General features: G+C 46.9%; 1 protein-coding gene across 1 annotated transcript in view; it reads right to left on the reverse strand.

The window, feature by feature from the left end:
• Nucleotides 1–7,142: 7,142 nt before the first annotated feature.
• Nucleotides 7,143–9,064, reverse strand: part of GUITHDRAFT_154747 (hypothetical protein) — a 7,395-nt gene continuing 5,473 nt past the window's right edge. Inside the window, exons 2-3 of the mRNA XM_005825331.1 lie at nt 7,388–7,524; nt 7,143–7,336 (exon numbers count right to left, since the gene is read on the reverse strand). The gene's annotated coding sequence lies outside the window, so the exon portion shown is untranslated. The remainder of the gene's footprint in view (nt 7,337–7,387; nt 7,525–9,064) is intronic.

Consider the following 9,064-nt stretch of genomic DNA (forward strand, 5'->3'; position numbering starts at 1 on the left):
ATCCAAGTTGGTTACAGAGATCGTTTACACACAAAACTGAGATCACCGGCGTGGGGGGCAGCAAGATCAATACATCGCTCGGAGGAATTCTAGCCTGGCAGGAACGATAGCATCAATCGAAGGAAAACGTTTTGCATTTGCAACTATAGCAACAGTAATCAGCGACGAAAATGCTAAAATCAACCTGTTATCCATCTGGCACACGGAATCATTACACTCAACAATGAATTTATACCTTTCTACTTCTGCCCAAGCACCTACCTATGGTACGTCGAAATCCAAAGACCCAACAGGAAGACCAATTAGATAATCTCCAAGCTATCAGCAAAAACCATCTGGGATAAAGACACAATTCTCAGAGAAATTCAAGAAGGCGAAATACCACTCACGGCAACAATCAAGGAGTCAACACAAACGACAAATACACAAAGTACATCAAAACGCAGAATCCACCTGATCATCCACGGCGCAAGACTGGAGAGCGCCGGTACCTCGTTGGGGGGGAAGCATCCACATCTACCAAGCTGCGATGCAGGGGGAGAGCGGCACAACTTCGGCAACAGCTTTCAAGCCCACGCACATGAAGACCTTTCCTATCAGCATGCGAGATGTACGACCTGAATTAAACACGTCAGAAGAGTCAGACACTCCAAGAGTCAGACACTCCAAGACCTGAATTAGACACGTCAGAAGAGTCAGACACTCACAATTCACGACGGAAGAGATTCAACAGCAAACCAAGGAGTATCTCAACGACCCAAGATCATTTACAGATTTTGACGACTTCACAAACACAACGATCGAAGAACTTGACGAAAACGACAAGGAATACGAAGAACAATTGAAGAATGACAAGTCAGATCTCAAGAATATTTACCTATATTCAACGGGAGAACGCATCAAAGGAACAAGAGCATCAGCGATTCTGCTCAAGTGGCACGTAAGAACCAACCACATCGGCAAGAAATACCTTTTCCAACTGGCAGAAAACATCGAAGGCATGGAGGAATTGAAGAGAATCAATCCAAAGACACCCCTGCCGACATGTCACACATGCCGCAGAGCGAAAACCAAGGCAGCTCCATTACCAAAATTCAGACACAAAAGATCCGATGTCAGATTTCACAGGCTGCATGGGGATATGGGCTCCTATCGAGTCCGCTCGATCGAAGGAGCAAAGTACCTCCAACTCTGGAAAGACGACTTCTCAGGATTCAAGATGCCTGTAGGTTTAGCGAGCAAGAAAGGTTACAGGAAATCGTTACGACTTGTTGTCACGAGATTCAACAATGGGGTCTACCCCAAAGTGATTCGAGTTGACAATGGGAGCGAAATGGTTTCAAAGAAATCACTGAAGATGTACGAGAAGCACAACATCCACCTAGAAAGAAGCGCACCATATGAGCATTGGCAAAATGGAAGAGCTGAATCTGGAATCTACTCGTTAGATACAAGGACTAGATTGGCAATCGTACACTCAAACGTTCCGAAAAATCTCTGGCTCAGCGCTATATATTACAACGCAGAGATCGAGAATGCATTCCTTCCTACCAGCAGAAACTCAAACATCAGTTGCTACCAAGCGTTTACAGGCACATCACCAAACGCAGAACACTTCCATCCATTCGGTTGCCTCTGCTACGTTCATATCCTAAAGGACAGAAGATTAGATCAAAAGAAAGACAAAAAACTCGAGCCAACAACAGAAGTTTGCGTGTTTCTTGGCTTCGCCCACCACCTAGGAATGAAAGGTTATTTGGCAGCAGCACTGAATGGGAAACAACTGTACGTCACACAGAACAATATAAGCACCCGGAGGACAGATCTTGGAAAATACCATACGGCGGAACTGATGATTTTGGCGACGACAACGTCATTGTGCTCAAAAGAGCCGGTGAACGATTGATCGAAATGTCAGATACATCAGACGCATCAGATTCAGAATCTGAAGATGCCGGTGGAAACTCCAGCACCCAACCTGAAGAGAGAAATCGACGACCGTTTGCAGATCAACAACATGGCATAGCACACAATGATCCCATGGTGATCCAAGTGAGGCAACAAGCTATTGAAGTTGACAACCATCTCACGAGAACCTGCTCTGAGACATCAGTTGTAAGAGAGAGTGATATCATACAACTTGGCAAGACGAACAAGTAGCGGTGGATCCAGGACTATCAGAAAGAGGGCACATGAACCGTGAACTAGCCAGTCTTCAAGTCGAAACCTACAACAGTGGTGAAAAGGATTTTGAGTGGGATAAACTCACCCAAATACCTGAACATCAACTGAGGTCAGGACGAATTGTACAGAAGACGAATGTGGACACACCGACAAGTGATTCAGACCACGAAGACAATGATCTTCCAGCAGGAATTGAACTTCCGAGTTCGACAATCAAGACTTCATCAATGCGACACTACTTCCATCAGGAAGCACACTAGAGTTCCTTACGAACCTTGGCATCCCTTATCAAGATCGCACCTTAACGAAGCGACAATACTGTGGAGTACTTGTCGACACATACAATAACCTGGAAGAGAAAATCATGACATGGTCACATGGGCCACCACAACGAAACATGTACAACGAAAATCATTACAACGAAGAAATCGACAGCTTGATGTCTTTTCTTCAAGGATGCAAGAAAGATGATATCGCGTTTGACAATGACGAACCAAACAACAACAATCCAGAGAGACACCATTGGATAACAGCAATTCAGTCAGAGGCACGATCATGGAACGGACTAAAAGTATTCGAAGAAGTCGACAACATCCCAGACGGAAGAAAGGCAATCGGATGCAGAATCATCCTTAAAAGGAAAAGAGGACCGAATGGAGAAGTATTGAAATACAAGGCAAGAGCGATCATACAAGGTTACAACGCGGTACAAGGGATCGATTACCTCGACTCCTTCTCAGCGACAGCGAACCCAGTTACGATCAGACTCCTCATGTCAAGATATCTCAACTGCATACCTGATGGCACCACTTCCTACAGTTGTATATATCAGGACCCCAAAGGAATTTCAAGAGTTCTGCAACATTAGAGCAGCATACTTGAAGATCCTGAGTTCAGTCTATGGACTTCCTTCATCAGGTCGAAACTTCTGGAAGAAGCTCTGCCAAGACCTACGCGATTTCGGTTTCAAAGCCTGCACGTCAGATGATTGTTTGTTTCTATATCATGACGAGCAAGGGGGAGAGATCATCATCGCGTTAGTAGTCGACGACATCATCCAAGCTAGCAACAGCCAAGCACTATTTGCATTGAAGTTCGACGACTTCATGATGAACACAAAAGGATACAGCGTAACAACTGACAACGATCTTAGCTTCTATCTGGGAGTCGCGTACAAGAGGGACGAAGCTGGAGACTTCATCAGCAACCAGCAAGCGTACATCGAAAAATGTTTGAAAAGATTCAACCTCGAGGGGATCGACCCTACAGGCCGGGAAATTCACCACACCAATGGATCCCAAGTTCGTGATCGAACCAGAAGACGTTGATCCGCACGCGCCTGAAGACTTAGTCAAAATCTACAGAAGCCAAGTAGCAAGTCTGATATACATAGCAACATGGTCAAGACCAGAAATCAGCTATGCAGTATCATTGCTATCAAGATATCTCACAAGTCCTACGAAGGAACTGTTAATGGCAGTGCACAGAGTATACGCTTATCTCAAGAACACCAAGACACTAGGAATCAGATACACCGACAACGATGACAACGGACACAAGAAAATGGAACTAGTCGCATTCTGCGATAGCTCAGACGCCGGGGCATTGCAAGCTCACAAGCAGATCAACCGGTGGATACGTCATTTTCCTCAATGGGACACCAATCTCATGGAAATCAGCAAGACACAACACAGTCTCACTGTCTACCATGGAAAGCGAATACATCCAAAGCACGCTTACAGCTATCGAGATTTTGTACTTGCGAGAGACGCTCGAGTTCATGGGATACAAGCAACCTACGACGATATGCTATCAAGACAACGCCGCCTGCATCAAGCTCAGCGAGAATCCCGTCAGCAAGAGCAGATCGAAACACATCAAGAGAAGACACCATTTCATACGGCAATGCGTTGCCGCAACAAGGAGATCACCTTGGAAGCAATTCATACAAGCGAGCAAGTTGCTGATATATTCACAAAACCGCTGCCCGCTGATCAGTTTCTCTATCTAAGAGACCAATTGTTGAACCTCCCTGAAGCAACACGCTATCAAAGGAAAACAAAAAAGTAATTCATACGATGATTACCTTTGGTAATTTTCAAAATGAATAAACTTTTCTCAAACTTGTCTAAGATCCTTCGAAGGACAAAGACACATACGCGAAGTGCTGAGCGCCTCTGGACTGTTCTAGTACCAGGGAGTAGCATAGTACAAGCGAAACCATAAGCATGTGGCACAACTTGAGCATCCCTGGGGCATTGCGACTTCAGAGGGTAGTGATAGTTGCTTGCAAACGCAAAATGCTACATAGCTGCTCTAAACTTCCATTGAAGCTAGTTGATGAAGCGAAAAGCTACATCAGGGTTTGAAATTGCTTACCCCACACAATCAGCAGTGTGTGAAAGGCAATACAACGTCTCGTTACCTCAAAATGCTACACGCAATTCCTCACGTGCATCCACAAAATGCTACGAAGGAAACGTAAAAGCATGTGGAAACGACGTGTTATGCTCACTGAAAGGCATATGAATGCATGTATGACTTTGGAACCTAAGTCATTCGCTGAAACGTACTGGGAACTCACCGTCCTGGGCCACATTTGCATTTTGGCTTTCTGCCATTTTCGCATTTTGTTGGTTAGTTCGCGAAGAGTCAAAGGGAGACCCTCATACAGCCATCGGAGCCGTTGGGTCGATTCCGGTGTTGCATAAATCAATGCTCTCACGCAGTGACGACACTGAGTTTCGAGCAAGGGGGAGTGATGTTGCACCCGCATGACGTTACGTCAGTAACGGACATGGCAGCATCATGCGAGTAGTCGCAAGAGGCTACGTACGCTGGCGAGGTGTATAATGCTAGAATCGAAGATGTGTACTGGACGTAGACGTACGTACAACACATTGGTATGATGAAAGCATGAGGCTGGTATAAACCGATACACATGTTTACTCATTGCTGTATTACGGGTTAAGCCTGACCTCGACATATAAGCAACCCATCTTAGACGTTGGCCACGTCATCGGAATGGGATTGCACGAACATTGACGTGTGTTCTCTTACTGCTGTACATAAACAAATCTAGCTTCATTGTTCATCTGTTCTACTCCTAAGTGCACTATCGCTCAGTTGCTGGATGGCGGACTGGATATTGGCAAATACTTTAGTGGCAAACCTGTTGAGTTGGAAGTGCATGGGCTTGTTGTCGGAATGACCAATGATGTTGAGTATCTTGATGCATGCTGGAGATAGGATTTTGCTTTGTTTGAGCCATGTTGAAGTTCCCAGTAACCTTCTCTCCACAGACGGTGACACAGTCACAGTAGCAGTGACACTCGAAGTAGACAGTGATAGCACCGACTGCAAGTTTCTGTAGCAGTGGTAATAGATATCACGAATGGATGGCCGCGCAGGAAAGATATCAGGATACAGAGAACAAACGGAGGTGATAAGAGATTGGTATGGATGGTCAAGCTTGTTTACTTCAAGCAATCCAGTCTCACAGAGACTATACACCTCGTTCTCCTTTCCCTGTCCTGCAAATGCGTGCGGCCCTTCTTCCTCTTCCTCGGTCCCTAAAATAGGGGCTGCCCGGTCCTAGGAACTACCACTACCGGTACTCTACGCTTCTTATCTGCGATATGATTCTTCGACCGGTCCGAGGCCTGGTTCCGTACCTTGAGGGTCCCCTCATAGGCTTGACATGACGAGGTCTTCGATTCTCATCCAACGCTCTGTTGACGTAGCTGCTCCCTTGACCTTGACAGGTCCTGTGTCTCCGTAGGAGCATGCTTGGAGGTGGTCTCGTGCATTCCTTGTATGTCCTCCGCTAAGATGATCATGATAGTACTGTCTTCTTTGATCAGACCCCTTGTTCTCCCATGTCCATGACTTCAGGGGTGATACTTCCAATCTCCCCTTGAGCGTAGCCGTATCCTGCCACCGTGTCATCTGCTGTCCTGTCGTGGACTGATATAAGCTGACTCGCTTATCTCCTGCTGCCATCCACGAGTCCTAAGTTCTTGCTGTCTTCTTCATGATTCTCCTACGTCGCCCTTATTGTAGCTGTTGCTGTCCTCTCCAGGGACGCATTCCGAGGCTCTAAGCATCTGTGCACTTGAGCCACGTCGATTACTTGGCATTGTCTGAGGTGAAGCTTCCTCCTATAAGGTGCTTCAACACCCTCCCTTGGCTCTTGTGTGCCGATGCCAGCATTGTTACTTTGCCGCGCCTCCATTGACGGTGTCAGGCTTGTCAAATTTGACTATGCCTTTCAAATGACCTGCTGCGGTTGACTCTTCGCGCGTCGTCGCCGCAGTATTCCCTCCCTTGCCTAGAGTAGGCGGGAGCTGTTGCTTGACAGCAAGGTGGGCTCATGCTTGGTCTCTGGTCGTCTGCCTTGAAGCTGTATGGTTGCTCATCAGACTTGATATTCCTCTTTCCATAAGCGATCAGCCTCTTGACTTGACTTTCGCAGTAGGGCTGTGCATGGTACTGAAAGGTTCTCCTCAGCGCCCATCAGCACTGATGTGCCTGGCGACTTGGGACCTCCTTGATTTCTGCAGCATCATTTCATAACTTCGATCGAAGGTATATCTTCATCGTCTGCTTCTTCGTCTTGCGAAGGCTTGGCGCTTCAAGCTGCCTTTCATTTCTTCAACTCTGCTGTAGAGTTGGTTCGTCACAGTGTCATCACGTCGCCATCACAATATAGTGGCTTGTAACGAGGCTTTGGGACGTCTCCCTTCCTCGGTCTTCACAACCTTCAAGCTTTCATCTGCCGTGCTCTGCTTGCCGTATCAACATCACGGCGCTTGACCAGTGGAATCATGAGGTAATTCCTCTCCTCACTGTTGGCCACGTACAGGCTTTGAGGTTGGATTGAAAACAGCTCTTGTCACTTTTGACATTCAGAGCGACTTTGATCAGGACTGATCCCTCCATCATCGAGATTTTCTCGCTGTCATGTCACCCCTCAGCTTCTTTGCCACACTCATCATCATGGTGGGAGAGCTGTATTGTGGCCTCGTCGTCATCTTGTGCGACTCCTGGCTCTGCTTGCCAGGGATCCCTGTGACTCGTCCATGTCACTTGACATAGGGATGATGCGAGGCTCGATGCTGATGTCATCATCAGATGTTCTCAGAGGTTCAGCCTGTCATGAAGTTCAGTATTCAGGTATGATAGTGAAAAGATATGATATTTCCTGATTTTGATTGTTCATTTAGTGAACCCTCCCTGACTGTCTCTGGTGTCGAACAGATGACCTCAGGCTGAAGTGGGTCCCCTGTGACTTCGCATCATCCATCTCCCTCCCTGACGAGGTACAGGGAGCTTGGCTAGCTTGACAAGGTCTTGCATGAAGCAGCGGCGTAATGATGGTCAAACGGAGACCTGAGACATGTCGTTGCCGAACAAGAACGATGCTAGCTGACGAATTTTGGAGACTGGGCAGATCTTGGTGAGAATGTCCGCAGGGTTGTATGTAGTAGCAATCTTCACAGCGATGATTTCGTTTTCATCCACCATCTGAAGAGTGAACCGATGTCGAATTGCAATATGCTTAAGCTTCGAAAATGCGCGACGGTCCCTCAGCAGATGGATGACCGCTGCATTATCAACGAGAATGATTGTTGGGTCACGCTGTACAAACCCCAGTTCGAGCAGGATGGATCGTAGCGTCCGTATCGCCTTCGCACAGTTGGAGCAACTGTACAACTCGGCTTCCGTACTCGATAAGCTGACGACCTTCTGCAATTTGCTGGAGAAGTTAACTGGACCTCCGTTAAAAGAAATCACAATCCCTCCTTGAGAACGACGTGTAATTGGATCTGTTCCCCAGGTGGAATCACTCGCAGCTATCAGAGTGTTGTGATAATGCTGTTGATTGAAGAATGTACCCGATTGGGAGAACGTTAGGCTCTGTTCACGAGTGTTATAAACGTATTGAGTCAGATGGATCACGGCCTTGACGTCGCTAACCCGAGGCCGTTTGGCAAATCGGCTCAGCAGGCTGACCGCAAAACATATATCTGGCCTGGTCGCGGCGGTGAGATACAGAAGTGAACCTAGCAGAGCTTGGTACAGTCGAATTTGCTTCTCATTCAACACCAGATCATCCTCTAGGTGGTAGGAGGAGACATAATCGTGTGGTAAGACGCTTCTCACTGACTTTTGAGGTATTTCGAATCGCTCAACAATCTGATGGATAAAATGTGTCTGGTTGAGCTCGACGGTGCCTTTAGCCAAGTCTTGTGTTATTTTGACCCCCAGGAATGTTCCAGTCGCCTGAGGGGACTCTGAAAACTCGAAATGATGAGAGAGTTGGAGCAGAAATTCAGACAAGACTGCTTCTGTCTGAGAAGCCAGCAAAATATCGTCAACGAAGATGGTCCCAATGATTCGATGACCACTGGCATTCTCGTAGACAAAAAGTACCTCGTCGACGCCGACTAGACGACATCCCATCTTCTTCAGAGTCTTCGTGAAACATTTGAACCAACTCCGCGGGCTGGTTGACAGGCCATACAGGCTCTTCTTCAGACGAAGTAGTCTTCCCCTTGGTAAGGCGAGCTGTTCTGGAGGTAACATGTAAATTTCCTCGTCGATATCTGCATTCAAAAACGCGGTCGAAATATCTCGCATCGTCAACAACCAGGCGTTTCCAGCGGCAATTGCACAAATGAGCCTAACGTTCTGGAAATCTGACGTTGGAGCATATACTGGACCACATGGCAACTTTATCAGGGACGAGAATTCGACTATGATAAACTGAAGGTATTCGGATGTACGGTATTTGTTGCCAACGAGGAGAAATTGAAGAATGATATGCCTGCTATTACTGCTGAGAACGGACGTCCCATTTACACTCCCTTTTCCTTCA

The sequence above is a fragment of the Guillardia theta genome (assembly GCF_000315625.1).
Source record: "Guillardia theta CCMP2712 unplaced genomic scaffold GUITHscaffold_85, whole genome shotgun sequence".
Classification (NCBI taxonomy): domain Eukaryota; class Cryptophyceae; order Pyrenomonadales; family Geminigeraceae; genus Guillardia; species Guillardia theta.